General features: G+C 38.3%; 1 protein-coding gene across 6 annotated transcripts in view; it reads right to left on the bottom strand.

Moving 5' to 3' along the window:
* SENP6 (SUMO specific peptidase 6) overlaps positions 1-18,592 on the bottom strand; it is an 85,711-nt gene that overhangs the window by 64,469 nt on the left and 2,650 nt on the right. The window lies entirely within an intron of this gene.

Raw genomic sequence — 18,592 nt, 5'->3', positions numbered from 1 at the left:
ATTAACTAACTGAAATTTCAGTGTTAGCATCAACTAAGTAAAAACCTGAACTTTCTGAGAACAGTCACACTACATCAAATTTCAGATTTATCTACTGCAATATCCAACAGTATGAAGATTTTCATACAATGTGATGGCATGGGGGTCTTCTTAAGTGAAGGAGGTCCAGAGCATGGAGACAGCACTCATTAAGGCAAGGCACTGTTCATCCCGGGCCCTAATTATTGTGACTAAGAGCTGTCTCACACAAATTCTGTATGACAGACTATGTAGCAGCTTTGATTTTGGTATAATTTAAATGTGTCTTTTCTTACTATGTTTTTCTTTACATAGTTGGAAATGCATTTAGAAATAATGAATGCAACTCTATGCTTTGATAGGGGGGGGAAAAAAAAAATCACAACTTCTGCTTCCAGCTACTTCCAGCTACTGAGGACTTCCTGAGCCATGCGTGACATTTTTGTGTTTAACAGTCTTTGCCAGCCTTTTTCTTCTCCTCAGTTGTTTTTTTAATCAACCCTACTTTATAGAATCAACAGCATCTTGCAGCAGATAGTACCTCAGCTTAATTATACATTATATGAGTAAGTATCTCCTTTTGTTTGTCCTGATTCAATCTGGCATCTTTTGCTCCTACTTAGTACTCCACTCCTTCAGTTCTTGTACTTTGGAAGATAGCAATAAGTAATCGTTCCCTATTCACTCATGATTGCATAGATTTCTGCTGTGTTCTTTCACAGTCATCTTTTTCCCAGGCAGAAAAAGAAAAAAACCTGAGTCTTTTTAATTTTTCCTCACATGAAAGCTGTTTCATGCCTTTAAATGACTCTCAATGCTTCTCTCTGAACCTCTTCTAGTCTACTGTACTCTTTTTGTGTTGAGAACAGGATACCAACACCACGAGGAATATTTAAGATGCATACGTGCCATGAATTTCTACAGAAGCAGCATGATGTTTCTGTTTTATTCTTTATTCCTTTCTTAATAAGTCTTAACACGGGATTTGCTGTTTTCACTGCTATGGAGAACTGCGTTGATCTTTATGTACCAGATAATTCCATCTTTCACTCATGATTGGCAAGAACCAGTTCAGGACCAATCACTGCTTACAAAAATTCTCTTTCCTACTTCTCATTCACTTAGATTACTTGGCATTTACCTACGCTGAATTTCATATACGATTTTAACCCACATAACCCAAAACCTGAGCATCTGCAATTTTCTTTAAATAGCTAGCCATTATACTAACCCAAGTAAGTTTGCAACATCTACAAGCTTTGTCACCTCACTATCAAACCCTTTTCCTTATATCTGTGCACCAATGTTAACACAACCTTGTGGAATTCAATGGGTTACTCCTTCTATTAACAAAGCGAACCATTTTTGTCCTCTCTTTCCACCTGTTGCCAGTTCTTCCTTATAAAATTTTCCATTTTATCCAGAGGCAACTTAGCCTCTCCAAAGCCCTTTGGTAAAGGACTTTACAAAGGGAACAATGAAATTAATTCTGGTCTTCATTATAATTTCTATGAATTTGGGTTGTATGGTCACAAAGCTCACCAATGTAAAGTTCCTCAAATACCTCCACTGCCTTTTAAAAAAGCTGCTATCACACTAGCTACCTTCTTTACCTGTAGCAGAAAGACAATGCTAACGAACAAGTAACACACTAATTCCTTTATCCCCGAGTTCTTCTCAGAACACTTGCATGAATGCCATTTGATCCTGCTGCCTTGTTCATTGTTTGCTTAATGTACTGCAATTTCTTCCACTGATGTTTTGCTTTGAGTCATTTACTCTATCACATTCCTTCTTAAGAAATATTCTGGCATAAAGACCTCTGTAAGTGTTGCCCAAGTGGGTGCAAGCAATTCAGTTTTTCAGCTATGACCTTATATTCTCCAAAGCCATCTTTTACTATTCAGTTGTCTACTGACCCTACAGATACTTCAGAAACTTTTCTGCCAAGTTTGAAGAAATACTTAACAATAGTTTTTATGCCTGTTGGGAGTTACTAATGAAAAATTTTTTTGCCTGCCTCATTAGAATTATAGGTCTAATGCGCCAGCTTTTTTATTATTCTTTATTTTCATCATTCGGACAAAAGTTCAGATTCGCGAAGGATGATGTTTTATTTCAGACATCTCCCCTTACCCTGCCGTTTAACCATGCCAACATCTTGGGAGGCCTTTGGAAGTCTATTTAAATAAGCAGCATGCATGTGCCTCAATATGGTGTATTTAAATAACTCCCAAGCTGTCTGCAAATATTTTACACTCTGGCTGCATCTTTTAGTTTCTTTTCAAAGAGTTTCTTAAAATTTTCTGTAGTCCTTTTTTTGAATTAAGCATTTCTGTATCAGATGGTTTTCCTTCAGGTTTAGAAATTCAGCATCCTTGCAGGACATTATGTACTTCATGAACACCTTGCAAGATTCTCCAACACCACTCACCAAATGCTGCAGAACAAGTACATCCAAGAGACCCGATTTTATATGAAAGGGAATTGCTGAAGCACACTGCCACTTCTTTTTGTGCACTATGTTTTCCTCTAGAAGAAGAACTGGAAGGTAGTGTTTTACAGAGACTTCCCTCAGTATCTGTGGCTGCTATCCCTGCAGCTTTTAGATTTTCTCTTAACTGATTACAACAGTCATCATTCTGGTCAAGTAATCAGTAATGTAATTCCAATGTCATATTTTTTACATCGTCCTTGAATCTATCTGGATTTCATATAACTTTTGGAGCCATTCAAGTCCGATCTGACTTGAACATTTTGTGGAACATACAATACTTCTTCAATCAACACAATCAATTCTCCAGCAGTCCCCCTTCAGTTTTAATTTGTCATAACGTCCCTCTAACTATTTTCCTTCTATCTAATTTCAAGTAAGTTAATACTGTCAGTTTCCAGTTCTCTCATTTTACCTAAAATATTTTTCTAGGTTTCTTCACACAAATGAAGCAAACATTTTTCTTTGTATGGGGTTTCTTTTGGTTCTTTTTCTGTTTAAATCAGGCTATTTATACATTATTTTCTACATCAGTTCCTACCTTAGTTTTACCAACTTCAGTAGAGGACCTTTTTTTTTTTTATAGTTTTATCCATTGAGCATAAATTACATTAAACCATGTGCTGCTCCACATATATCAACCTCCCCCCACTCTATGTGCCACAAGATTGGTTCTATTTTCATTTTGAGAAAATCCATCCCCACTGCACAGAACTCCATCTCTAAAGAAGGTATTTGCAGATGTTAATTCTTCTCCCCTGCACATTTTTTCTGACATTGCAACTGTTCATTTTTGTGGCCCTGCACCTACTACAGAAGATGCTAAAATTTCTACCATGTGCATCAATGCTACCAGCTCTTCTGTTGCATTCTCTGCAAGTCTCCAGATATCTTATAAAAAGTTTACCATCTCTGCTCCCAAGAGACAACTCACCACAGATTCTGTCTACTGTCATAAACCCATCAACCTATTTGTGCAATAATCCAGTCCACTGCTACAGACCAGCTCAGTTGTCCATGGAAAAATAGTCTTAGTATCCCAGCTCTGCTCACTCAGCTCTGGATCAATTTCCACTCTCTCTAGCATTCTTGGTCCTGCCAAAAATGCAAATCCAGAAGTATACCATCATGTTAGCCAGATTGTTCACCTGAGTTACTTGATCTGAATGGTCGGTCACTTGGGATCTGATTCTATATAGGATTGTCTTTTTTTTTTTTAAACAGGGATTACAAGTCATCTGTCACACAGGCTAAGTTTCTAACCATTTTGTAGTAAGACTTAATTTTGAAACTTCCATGTTGCAATTTTTACTATGTATACTACCACGACAATTTTAATCAGCAAGATACATTCATACTCAGAAGGTGAAAATATTCAAATAAGCAGACCTGGCCCTAAGATATTGAGCCAACAGAATTCAATTGCTATGCCTCTGCCCAAGAAAGCCAGCATGCTGGAGCAGATTTCACTACCAATGACAAATAATTTTTCCTCCCATTATAAGCTCCCTTTGGTGCTGTTATACCACGGGAGATGAGCAATTCTAAGCGCCAGAAACTAGATGGAATTCAAATTGACATCTTAGACAGGTGTATCTAACATATATCATCACTTTTTTAAATAATTGTGATCAGTTACGTGTAATTTTTAAAAACTTGATTAAAAATTGCTGAAAAAATAATTCATATTTTAGTTTTTATTAAAACTTTTATGGCATTATTAACCACACCCTGAAGCCACCCTTTTAAAAATCCCCATACTGCCTCTTTGTGTAAAACGCAATTAACAGATTTTGGATTACAAAACAAAAGTATGCTTGTAGGAAGAATGGCAGAAAGCAGATTAACACCTTTAAGTTACTGTGCGTGGACACTGTTCTGTAATCTCCTTTATCAGGAGTTTCTATCATTCAGCAGTGTCGTTAAGCAATTCCTAAATGGGAGGAAAAATGTTCACAGTGAATCTCCATGAAATAAGAGCAAAGTTGTGCATTTGCAAAAAAAAACCTTTAAAATTCTGCCTAAAACACTGAAGTGAGGAGTGACATATATAGTATTTAGTAAAGTCCTAGTGTCCAACAGAAGGTATCATCTTAGAAGATTTTTTTGCATGTCTTGTACCCTGTGCTCTAAGGCCAGTCATTCCATATGAATCTACATTACAGCTGATCAGAAAAACATACCTATTTCTTTTTATTGTTTTGGATATGATGCTGTATCGGGTTTGCATGGCAAGGTTTTGGTACCGGGGCAGGAGGGAGTGGGTGGGTGCTGCAGGGGTGGCTTCTGTGAGAAGATGCCAGAAGCTGTCCCCATGTCAGATGGAGCCAGTTCCAGCCGGCTCCAAGTTGGACCTGCCGCTGGCCAAAGCTGAGCCCATCAGCAATGGTGGTAGCACCTCTGTGATAACATATTTAAGAAGGGGAAAAAGTTGTTGCACAACAGCAACTGCAGGCAGAGAGAGGAGTGAGAATATGTGAGAGAAACAGCTCTGTAGACACCAAAGCTAATGAAGAAGAAGGGGGAGGAGGTGCTCCAGGTGCCGGAGCAGAGACTCCCCTGCAGCCAGTGGTGAAGACTATGGTGAGGCAGGCTGTCCCCCTGCAGCCCATGGAGGTCCACAGTGGAGCAGATAACCACCTGCAGCCCATGGAGGACCTCACACCAGAGCAGGTGGACGTGCCCTGAAGGAGGCTGTGACCCCACGGGAAGCCCGCACTGGAGCAGGCTCCTGGCAGGACCTGTGGCCCCGTGGAGAGGAGCCCACACTGGAGCAGGTTTGCTGCTAGGTCTTGTCACCCCGTGGGGGACCCACGCTGGAGCGATCTGTTCCTGAAGGACTGCACCCCGTGGAAGGGACGCACACTGGAGCAGTTCGTGAAGAACTGTAGTCCATGGGTGGGACCCCATGCTGGAGCAGGGGAAGAGTGTGAGGAAGAAGGAGCTGCAAAGACGTGACCACAACCCCCATTCCCCATCCTCCTGTGCCGTTCAGGGGGAAGAGGTAGAGAAGTTGGGAGTGAAGTTGAGCCTGGGAAGAAAGGAGGAGTGGGGGAAAGGTGTTTTTAGATTTGTTCTTATTTCTCATTATCCTACTCTGATTTGGTTGGTAATAAATTAAATTAATTTTCCCCAAGTGGAGTCTGTTTTGCCCATGACGGTAATTGCTGAGTGATCTCCCTGTCCTTATCTCAATTCATGAGCCTTTTGTCATATTTTCTCTCCCCTTGTCCAGTTCAGGAATGATAGAGCAGCTTGGTGGGCACTTGGCATCCAGGTCAACCTGGCGTCCTAGATCAACCCACTACAGATGCCAGATGCATTTACTGGCCACACAAAGAGCAACTTCTCTAGGAAAGCAACTTCTTCAGATGTGTCACTGGATTGCCAGAAGAACTCCCTACCACCCCCAGCATACAGCAGTAGAAACTTTAAGGTTTCTATTACAACACACAGAAGCTTTTACAAGTCTTTCGTCTGCTGAGATTACATCTCTCTCTGTGTTTCCAAGAACCACCCTAAATACGAAACCTAAATCAAACAAAGGTTTGGTTCAGGGCCAAGGAGTTTTTCCAGGAGGACCTGAAGTTTACGTTCTTTTTCCCTAGTTACACTGGTCTGAAGGACAGAAATAATACAAGCCTCATCTTACAAATGCTTAGACCATCACAACTGCAACCAACTTATCAGATACTGCAGCATTCACACAAAAAATGCAAATTAATTTGAATGTGCTCAGAATCATTGCCTTCATCCAGACTCATATTTAAGTAAATTAAAAAGAATGCTGCTGAGCTTTCTAATCTGTTCATTTAGTCATCACATATATTGTTAAGAATATACAAGTACTTATAAAAATCTGACACAGAAATATTTTTTAATTGTTTTACTTTCCCCATTGCTTCATTATTCTTTCAGACAGGCTTCTTCAAGCTTCTGTGCAAAATAGCTTTTTATCTTCCAGCTTTGATACCATCAGCTCTAGTATGTCAAACTGTGTAACCACAGTGAGGTTGCATTTTCACATTCTGAAGCAGCACTACATGAACAGGTTTACGCACCCCTTACACTTCCTAAAAGCTGGGGCTTCTTGCTCCTGTCCTGCACCCTGCATACGTCAGCATAGCTGTTTCTTCACTGAAGGCAAACCTGGGGAAGAAAACTAATTCAGGCAAAAATACTGTGAGCAGTGGGGGACGGGGAAAGTTATTTTTCAACCATATCAGTTCCCTCTTCTGTTCAACCATACTATCATAGCATAGCTGTAACAGCACAGCAGAGGTAAGGGGCATCCAGGAACTGAGATTGTTTTAGGCACTAAGGATACCAAAGAAATCTGCACAGAACCATAACCTAACCTACATTTAAAGGTACAAATTTAGAGATCTATTGCTTGAAAGATGCTTTAACTTTCCTCTCCCTAAATTAGCCACAGATGCAAAAAAAAGGTCAAAATCACTTCCAATAATAGGCAGTAATCATATATTGATAGTAAGTGAGATATTACATGAAGCACAGAGTTCAGTAGTAAAGTTCTATGATACCAGTGTAACAGATACAAAGTACGAACATTCTTTCACACATGAAGGCAATTTAATTTCTCAGATGGCTAATAAAAAACCCCACCCTTTCAAGAACATTATGTCAACAGAAAACTAACGATAAATACAGAGCATCCACTCTTGGACAAAAAGTTTGGGAAAAAAAAAAGTTTGCGAAGAAAATGCATTTGTAAGAGGTCTGTAGTTCAATGATGGAAAATCATCTGCATATTCTGATAAACGACTTTTTTTTTTTCTTCAGGACTTTCATACAAATTGGGTTGTTTACAGTGCAGAGTATCATGTAAAATGATTGGACTCAAGAACACAGAACTGCCTAAGTATGATTATTTGCTGAACTGAGTTTAACATTTTCTAAGTATTAACAAGGAGTAACAGAGGAGGATAAAAGGACATTAAACATTTTCTTTGCAATGTCTTTGAAGGTTTTTCTGGTAAGATAGCGGTGGTAACCACATAATGGACAACTGGTGTTTTTTGTCCTTTTCTACTGATTCTCCCAATAGAAATGTAGACGTACCACCCATCCTTATAATAGTATCACTGCCCTTATGATAGTATCAGAAAACAATGCAGTCGTACTTCAAGAAGGCTTCTTTATTTACACCAGCAGCAAAAAGAATGCTAAGGAAAATGTGGGCCCAGTACTCAATGAGACAGGAACCTAGTGACAAAGGACACAGAAAAAACTCAAGAATCTGGTCCTTTTTTTTTTTGCCCCTCCAGATTTCACTGTTAAGTTCTGCCCTCTGATCTCCTAGCTCCCAACTCTACCAGCAGAATCTGTGGGAATGCAACATCACCCATTGAGGTGATACGATTGGGGAACGCTTAAGCCAGTTATACATGTAGAAGTCCATAGGATCAGACAGGATGGATCTGATAGCATTGAGGAAGCTTGCCAATGTCACTGTTAGGCCACTCTATGTTATCTTTGAAGGGTCACAGCATTTTCCCAATGACTGGAAAAACATCATACCTATCTTCAAGATGGGCAACAAGGATGATCTGGTGAACTATAGGCTAGTCTGCTTCACCTCAACCCCCGATAAGGTTATGGATCAAATCTTCCAGGAATCCATTCCCAGCTACATGATGACAAGAAGGTGAAGAGCCAGCATGGATTTACTAAGGGCAAATTGTGCCCGACTAACCCAACTGCATTCTACAGTGAGATGGTTGGCTGCGTAGGTAAGGAAAGAGCAATGGGTGTTGCAAGGCCTTTGACATGGTCTCCCACAAAGTCCTTATAGCCAGACTAAAGAGACATGGACTGAGTAAATGAATGAGAAGGTGAGGGGAAAACCAGCTGGACCACTGGGGTCAAAGGGTGATGACTAGCAATACAAATCCAGCTGCTGGCATCCCTCAGCGATCAGTACTGGAGCCAATACTATTTAATGTCTTTGTTCATAATCTGGATGCTGGGACCAAGTACACTCAGCAAGTTTGCAGACAATACCAAATTGGGGGAAGCAGTTGATACACTGGAAGCCAGGGCTGCTATTCAGAGGGACCTGACAGACTGGAGAAATGGGCTGACAAGAACCTTACGAAGTTCAACAAAAGCAAATGCAAAGTCCTACATCTGAGACCAAATAACCCGATGCAGCACTGCAGGCTGGGGGACAATTGGCTAGGAAGCAGCTCTTCAAGAGGATCTCGGGGTCCCAGTGGCCAGCAAATTGAACATGGGTCAGTAGTGCACCCCCACAGCAAGGAAGGCCAACCACATGACATATTAGCAAAAGTTTAGTCACTTTAGAGAAGTGACTCTTGCCCTCCATACGGCACTTCCATATGAAACTGTAACCGGAGCACTGCATTCAGTTTTGGGTTCTCCCATATAACAAAGACATTGACACACTGGAGCGAGTTCAGTGATGGGCTGTCAAGATAGCCAAGGGGGATCAAACACATGACATATAAGGAGAGGCTAAAAAAGCTGGGTTTATTCAGCCTTAAAAAGGGGGGAGGGAAGACCTTTTTGCTGTCTTCAGCTACCTAATGGGAAGGCAGAGCGAAGATAAAGCCAAACTCTCCACAGAGATGCACAGCAAAAGGACAAGAGGCAATGGACCCAAGCTGGAATGAAGAAAACTCCAGGTCAATGAAAGAATTTATTTTTTACCATGAGGGTGGCTCGAGTGGACCAGGTTGACCTGTGAGGTCATGGAGATTGAACAAAGCGCTCAGTAACCTGCTCTAACTGGGCTTGGTTTGGACAGGAGGTTCCAACCCACATGATTCCAACCAGCAGTTAAGTAAAACCAGTGACTACTCATAGGTACAAAGCATCACCTAAGGCAACTGCACCATCATCACAAACATTTCCAAAATGAAGTACCTCAGTCACTTTCCTTCTTTTCTCTCTCTGAATAAGTCTGCCACCCACTCAAACTTTCCACACAAGTAAAATAATTTAAATAACATCAAAAGCAGGATCCAACAATAAAGGAAAAAAAAAAGCAACAAATAAACAAAAAAATAATTTTTCCATCTCTAGCATTATGAATATATATAATTCTCTACTTACATAAGACCTCTATTGCTAGACTGGAGATATTCTAAAAATTCAGAAAGGAAGAAGAAAGTTTCAGTGTTTTTATAGGAAAGATAAATATAGGAGAGATATCTTCCTATTTTATAGGAAAAATTGGAGGATAAAAGGTTAGGATGGGCTAAGGACAATTTCTGAACTGCCAATTTACTCTCAAAATGTGAAAAAGTATATAAAGCTAACAAGCCATTTCAAGGAAGATGACACTTGAACAAGAATTCCAGAATACAATCTCTGTGGCAAATCTGTATGTGATGTTAATCACACATGATCTCAAATTCTGAACACTGGAAGAGTTTTATAAGATAAGCACAACACAGCAGGAAACCTTACAGTATATTATGCATCTGATTTGCACACTTCTGCTTTTAGACTTAGTTATGCACCGTGGGATCCATCTTCATAAAAAAAGCTAAGCTTGTGCAACTGAGAATATAGCAGCACTAAACAAACAGCAATCTATTTTTAGAAAGTGCTGAAAGGCAGCTACATACAGAATAAGATTAATAACCCAGCCTAACTACCTGGAAATTAGGCAACCAACACTCTGAGAAGGTTTCTAGGTTTGCTGCAATAATTGGAACATCAGGTTGAAATAAAGCACTGTATCTACATACCAAAAGGAAGAAGAAAAAAATCAAGAATTTGTATTATTTCACACTTCTGGATTTATCCTGCAAATTTTCAAAGATGATGTCAGATAGATATTATCCCCTCTATAAAAACATACAGAAATTAAAGTCCAGAAAGGTTCTATGACTTCTGCAAGAAAATAACTTGCAAACGTAGGACAGAAGAAGGAACTCCAAGATGTAATTAAAACAGAAAAAAGCAAGACACTTCTTTGTGTTGTCAATTGTTCAAAATTCACCTGAAATGGACAGCAAAAAAAGCACACATAGAGAAAATACTCAACAACCAAGAAAAACTCAATAATTTGGTCAAATGAAAAAGGCACATCTCAGAAAGATCTGAGTAAGGAAAGGACTAAAGGAGGATAAAAGAGTTAGTTAAACTCTAAGCTGTGAGAAAAATTTGCATTTGGCTTTCTGTAAAGGCCAAAGACCTGTTTTTTCCCCTATTCTTAGTGATACTGGCAAGCTTTCATACCCATATGAGAAGGCAGTCAGCTGGATTAGATTGCTGATATGGATGAAAAGTAATACAGACTAGCTCCACCAACACTTCCCCCCCCAGGATTAGTTTTCTGCCAGTCTAGTTCCTTCAGCCAACTTGCCATGAAGCCAGAGAAGTGCAGGTGTTGACTCAAGCAAACCTGTGAGCGCACTGTCTCTGGGAGAGGCAGCAGGACTGTCACTCTGGGCAGCACAGAGCAGTTAGGTAGGCCTGGCCATGTTGTAAAATGCTGGCACAATTACTTGGATGGCCATACAATATGGCCCCACACATGGGGGCTGCTAAGAGTTAGAAAATGACCCTGCAAATACACATACAGTTAAAAATCAAATAAATTGTGTCTGTTTATATAAAAACAATAAAATCAAAGAAATGCAACACAAATATAGGCAACAGCCTCCTGCTGACACTAGATACACTATATACTTCAACTCCCTTTGCAATTAGAGATCATCAATGCAGTGAGGCATGATGTAATGCAACTACATTACTGCATTAAAAACACAGAAATCTGTAATGGAAGTATCAAACTTCACTAGACCTAACAACGAGTTTAAGGAACACTGACAACTGCTAACTAAACCACAGTATGCTAAAATTCACTAAGCAGGCTTTATTTTTAAAAAGTTAAAAAATAACTTTAACATTCCTGGAAAAACAAACATTTTCTCAGTAATTACTTGTAAAGGCAGTGAAGATGAGGAAGTGCTATCGATCAACTAATTTTTAATATAACAAAATAACACATGCCAGCTTGCTAACTGCACCCAGTTATGAACCTACTTTTCAAGAAGTATCACTCAAAAGACAGCTAAGGCAAAACATCCAACTTCTTAAGAGACCATCCTGCAGCTGGAGATGAGTTTCAGCCACCTTCATCCAAACATGAAACTCATGCTTACCTTGATCTATCAGTTCTTTTTATCAAAGGGCACAGAGTAAGTCTTTCTTTCAAGTAAGGAGCAGTGCCTTTTCCATCTAACAAAGGCTTTGCTAGATGACAAAGAACTTGTTTACTACAATAATGACATATTTATTTTTTGTGGTATTCATCAGGTAAAGATTCAGCTACAACTTATTTGCCTTATGGCAGAATTAGCAATCTCAGTTAAAGGTTTACTGCGCCAGGTATATACAATCATAACAACCTGGACCAGAGTAGTCCAGAAGTTCACTTTTGAAAGTTTATTCCCAATTGTAAAAGATCTGTAAATTGCCTCTTGAGCAATAAGCCTTGGTAGAAATAAAGTTACAATGGACTCTAGTAAGTGTTTCTAAAAGAAGTGAGCCTCAGAAATTACAAAGGCAATTGTAAATATGAAACCTAACATCTACTGCGTAGTTCAAATTCTCATCTAATGGGCTCTTGAATAATTTTTCTGTTAGACTGCAGTATTAAATTCTGTCATCAGCAGGATATTCATATTTTGCTAAATGAGCCATAAAAATTGGACATGCCAAACAAACACAACATTATATCCTACAACATTAATAAAAATACATCAGTAGAATGAATTTTAGTACAAGTGAAACAACTGTATGGCACTGGATAAAAACATTCTCATGAAAATAACAAATATTTTTGCAGCTGTTTCTTACAGACATAAATGTCTAAGATTACATAATATTAATCAAGTCATATAGTATTATGTTTTACCACACTAGCAAAATATTATTGGTATTTATCATTCCTAAAACATCATTGTGGCAAGTCTTACCAGGAAAAAAAAAAAAAAACAACAGGGAGACTTTGCTCCAGCTACAGCTTATATGGTCTGAGAACAAATAAACAAAAACCCAGGAAGGCTTTGCACAGAGTTTCTGAATCATCACTGTTCTTTATTTATAATCATTCAAGATTCCGTCAGAGAAAGATATCCCAAATTCAATGTCTTTCACTCCAAATTATTCTTTCATAGGCATTACTGGGACATGCATTCAGAAATGTTTCCTTGCTTCATGCAGCACTTACAGCACTTGTCCGGTAACAAAAACTTTTTAAAGGCCTGCTGACCAACCTGGGAAGAATAACCACAGCCTGTTAATTTATTCCCTCCAGCCTTCACCATAAACTTGTTCTGTGCAGAAGTTAACCTGTTATTTAAAATAATTGAATTTCCCTGGGCAGAACAAAGCTGCTGTTACACAAAAGTATTTATTCTAAAGTTTAAGTTATGTATTACACCTTAACCTGACTTAACAGCTCACCAGAGAGAGATGAAAGGGGGAATGTCCTACTCCTCTCACACGCAGAGTCTGTCTGCTCTCCCCAGTCCAAGCCATTGTCCTGCCTCTCCCGCTCACCCTTCAATGAGCAAATTCAACAGAGGTTTGGCAAAGCGCCAATCTGGCAAGACAGTACACAACAAGTTCAATCTCTTTGGCAATAAACTGGTACATCTCGGGTGGCGGACAGTCCAAGACACACCACAAGGCTGGAATTTGGCGGGGGCAAAGGGGGAAAAGAAGCAGACCTGTCCCCCTCCCCCACCTGCAGCAGTGAGCCCTAAAAGCTGCACAGCTGCAACACATAACTCCCTTTAATCAGTTAATAATGCTCTGTTAGTCCGTATGCCCAAACCATTTAATAATTTCAAGCCTTGCAAAGAAAACCAATAAATAGTTGGCATGCAGCTTTACATCCAAAATGGAGTCGCAGCATGATAAGATAAAAGCAGCAACGTCACAGTTCACTGCTTTAGGGAATCCGTACACCCAATTTATCATTACCCTATATGAGACAATAGCATCGCACCTTAATCATTTTACTATTCTTTAGACAGTTTATTTTGAAAGAATTATTTTCAAATTTGATATCCATGCTGCAAATTGCTAGCGTACATTAACTACAAGACATCAGTACTCATGCATTTACTACAATCCTTTTAATAAGCAACTATCCTCGTATATTAGAACATATATATTAGAACATAATTCCTTCCACAGATTATTTAGAAAAAAGTTATTCAAACAACAGCATTGCCAAAATGCTATTTCTTTAACTCACAGCAGACATCACACCATAAATAAAAACAAAACAACTTCTCAAAAGTTATTTGCTCTTAATCATTCCTGTTAGCTACAGTACCCAAATAACCATTAGCCATTCTGTATTCTGATTTATACTAGACTGTAATTCAGAGACTGAATTCCATTTGGCACAATTCCCAGTTCTGTGCAGGGAGACTTCACCATACAAGAAAAATAAATAAGTTTTCAGTACTTTTACGACATTCTATTGAAAGTACTCAAAAGACATCTCACAAATGTGTCTATGTACTAATGAACTACTAAGCTCTAGTTATAACGTGTTAGTAGTTCTCAAAAAAAGCTTCCAACGTAAACGTGTGTCACTGAATTAGGCAGTGATTTGATGATTAAAAATACACTATTTGATTTTAACCCGTTATTTAAGAACTGGTTATCTTTTCCACATTTCCTAAAGGAAATGAAATTTCGTGGCCTCAGCGGCAGAATGAAAAACATTTTTTATCTTACATTTGTGAAGGATCAGGAAAAAAAGATTGCCAGGTAATTCTTTTTGCGTCATGATATCCATCGACACAGGCTGCTGAGCACCCACTATAGAAGTGCCATTTACTCCTGTGAACACAACATTCATAAGCAACTGACTTAACCAACACAAGACACCAACTTTGACTTGACCACTGCTTAAGATCAGCTTCACCTGAAAATACTACACGTTAGGCTGTTGAACACAGCATGAGGAAGTTTAAGAACACGTGCTTTGAAAAACTAAATGTGTAAGATAAAACCAGGTTTAATTCTATATGACGAATAAGAATAGTAATATTTTTACTAGTGCTTTAATTTTCTTAACTTTGAGTAAGAAGTAATCAAGTACAGAGCATTGGACAGATTTTAACCTATGTAAGAATATCCCTACCTTAAAAAAACTTCCAAACTGAAACCAAATAGGTGCTAAAACATGGGCCAAAAGAAAGGAACTTTCCAAATCTGCTCCCCACCCCCCCAATGGAAGTACCTTTTAGAACAACCAAGTTAAGAGAAGAATTACATTTGCCCCTTCTCCCCCAAAAAAGAATTTGTTCACTGTATCTCTACTGCCTCCCCCACCACAACAGCTCCATTTTTATCTATCTTGTTTTCTCAGTCTTTTTGCAGTATCTTAAGCTATCCTGTACACTCTTCCACTCCTTTCTGCAACGCACACACACAGATGGAGGCACACACTGTCCCGTGTACTAAGTCCTCTAACTGTCCTGACCCCTGACTGCTCAGCCAGTATATGTACTAACACCAGTTAGCAGCAAACCGAATCATGCTGAAAAACATTCGCTTCAGGGACACTAATTTTGATTTTTTTTGTTTTATGGAAATGGGCAAGTTTCACAGAATTTCTAGCTATTTACCTGTGAGATCTCTACTCATCTGCAAACAAAAGGGTTTAATAGCTATTAGTGGGAAGGGAGGAGACTGAATGATGAGAGATGACTCAAAAACCCCTCATATTCTTATACAGCAATATTTAAAAGTGACAAGTTTGGTTATTAGTCTCACATTATAGGACCTGCTACAATACAAAACACCTTGAGACCACTCAGTTATCTCAAATAAAAGACACAGCTAAAACTCTATAGAAAAGGCGAGGTCTGATACTGCACTGAAATCCATGCAGAGTCTTCCAGAAACAACAGTAATAAAAGCCAAAGTTGTTGTTGAAATCATTACAATAAATAATCCATTATGTTTTATCCTTGTACATAAAACAAGAAGCAAAGGACTAAAATATCCCAATAGGCTTATCATAAAAGTATCTGTGCATGCAAGACATGCAAAATGTTGGTTTATGCTTGCTATCAAGCCACATATTGATGTTATTATTTATGTTATTACTACTACTTTTGTAGTTTTACTTACATAAAGAAGAGTGTAAGGATCTCTTTTAGGAACATTCCCAATTTAATTTTGGTTTTTTGGCCACTAAAAACCAGCAGATTTTCTGTACTTTTTCTGAGGAAAGAGTAGTGTTTTCCTATCAAATGCAAGTGCCAAAAGATAATGGATGAGGCACCCCATACAAGACAGTTACTCTTACACCTGAAGCTTCTATGTCCCACTTTGTGCAAAATTATTATAGCAGCAGCTACTTAGGAAAAACTACCAAATAATAAATGCCCCCTTAACAAAAAACAGAAAATTGTACACAGATGCTTTCCAAGTCAGAAAGCCAAGGACAAGCCTGGACTCCTAGAATCCTATGTCTCAAAATTAAAAACAAGGTGATGATGTGGAAGAGGACTTGGGCACAGGATATTATTTTAGAATGTGCTAGCAAGCATATTACAACATATGTTTATAGAGCATTAATGGATAAATTAAGTTTATTTTCAGCATTTTTCTATGCTTTCAAGAAGCAGCCTGTCTTTCTTAATATTTCATGCCACCTATCACCCCATTGGCACATACAGTTAGATTGGCACATACAAAAAAAAAGACAGTAAGAAGGTAGTTTCAATTTGACTTTGCTTTGAAATAGTTCTCAATAAGTGGGTTTCATTCCTAGAAAATAATCTGTCATTGAAGTCAATGAGAAGGTTTCTTATTCTTAAAATCACTGGAAAAGACAGCTGAACAAAGGTTTGAGAAGACACATATGCAGTGCTGGAAAGAAATTCTGAATGGGTCAGAGGACTGGGAGACATAAGCAAGCCATAGAGCAGTCACAAATTTCCCACTTTTAGACAGAAAACTACTCTCAGGAAAAACAGAAGAAACTAATAGAACATGTCCAGACGTTGATGGGACTGATGCAAACCAGAGAGGAATTCAACAGCATAAAGCAGGAGTTTGGATTACGATAAAGACATGGAAGAAGGTGAATGGTACCTGACGCATCCCTTCCCCTCATTTTCAAGCTAATACTTATCTCCACTAGGTCATAAACAAAGCATCAGAGACTGCTTCAGAGACAAGTACAAAAAATTAATAATTATTTTTCTCTTAACAGTGAGATTTAAAAAGAAGAGTCTTAGCAGGTAGAAAATTTTCAAGTGTTCTATCTGAATATAAACTCCACTAATTTGTATTATTCTTGTCAGAGATTTCTCAATATGATTAAAAGGGGGAAAAAAAAGCAGGAAAGGCTGACCACCACTTCAAATGGCAACTCTATGTCTATACACTAATTTACAAATGCTGTGTGTTTCTATACCACTCCAGAATCTCAGCTGCCTTTAAGAAAATACAGAAGTCTACAACTCTTGCTTTGGTGAAGACAATTCTTTACATGTGAGCTGAATCAAAAATAAAGCAGCATTCGAGAGTCCTCTGGCAGACAACTGTGAAGCTCCTGCTGCTGCTAATGGGTAGTCCACATAGTTTTCTTTATTGTTATTAGGAAAACTGTAGCCAAGAAAATGGAACGAAAATTGAGCAAATTCCTGTCATGATTGCACTGAAATCTCTCAGCAGCATTGTAGGTAGGGACTGGCAACATTCCTTAGAAAGGAGGTCCCCAAAAGGAAACTTCAATATTGGTTCTCAGTATCACTACTGTAACCACCAGGAGACTGAAAAAAGAAAACAGGAGGGAATAAAACGTTTCTCCTTTCTTCTGGAAAATACATGCATTTAGGAATACTTTAAAGTTTGCCTGTTATCTGCTGCACAAACATAGGGAAACTTTAAATTTAAAGGGTGGAAAAAAGAAATTACAATTTCCTTGCAACTCAGTAATATCCAAGAAGGCAGAATATAACAGAGTTCCCACAATTTTTCTTCAGGGGTAATGATCAACAGTACTCTCTATTCCTACATGTTGCATATCCCCCTATTCTAAATCCAAATAGATTTGCCTATCATTGCTTTGTATTTTAGGTGTGACGATCAATTGAAAAAACAGGAATTCCTGCAGATGGAAATCTCTGATCACTAAATTTCTAGTCCTCCAAATCAGGAAAGAATTCCCATGCAACAGGAGTCCTTTGTTAGTGTGAATTTCTGCATATTCTGCCCATAACTTTGAACTCTAGGAAAGTAAACTAAGAAAATGAGGGAAAAGTTTTACTAATTCCACTTGCAAACTAGCTTAAATAACAAAACTAAAGTACTTTCTACAATTCTGAATTCTAACAGTCCTAACATTTCAAGAAAAGTAAACACACAGGTCATGTGTATCAATGTACGTGATGTATACTAACTATTAGCACTGCTCCAGAATGATAACAAATGAAGCTTTAAAAAGAGTCAAACATCATAGTTCTAGGGATGTTTTTCACATTTTCCATAAAACAGTCTATACAACACAGCATAAAAAATGATGACACATTAGATACGCAAAACTGGACAAAAACCATGTACTAGTATGAATCACTCTGTTCAAGAATGGTATTACCAGATAGGCAACAGATAAATCACTCAAGGAACATCCTTCCAGAAAGACCATTTTGTTTTTACTGGAGAAGAAAATAATAAAAATATTAAAAGGAAGCACTTTAACAGCAGAATGACAGCCATATTTCTTCATAGTAACATCTGTTACACTAAATGAGAGAAAAGCAGAATCTTACTGGACATGTGGAATCAAAACCAAAATTCTGAACAACTATCATACTTAAAAGCAATTCATTTCACTTAACTATATGTTTTATCTTAAGTCTGACTGATAGTCAACATAAGCATGACAGCACCAGAAGTTTCTGTGTACATATATATATATACACATACATACCTATATAGGTACATATTTAAACAGCACAGTTTTCACTAGACTGAGTTCAATTAGTGATAGATCTAACATCCATTTGGCAGATAATTAATTTGTTTTGCGCATTAATG

This window comes from Calonectris borealis, chromosome 3, assembly GCF_964195595.1.
Source record: "Calonectris borealis chromosome 3, bCalBor7.hap1.2, whole genome shotgun sequence".
In the NCBI taxonomy this organism is placed as follows: domain Eukaryota; kingdom Metazoa; phylum Chordata; class Aves; order Procellariiformes; family Procellariidae; genus Calonectris; species Calonectris borealis.
This window is presented reverse-complemented; position numbering and strand designations above follow the sequence as displayed.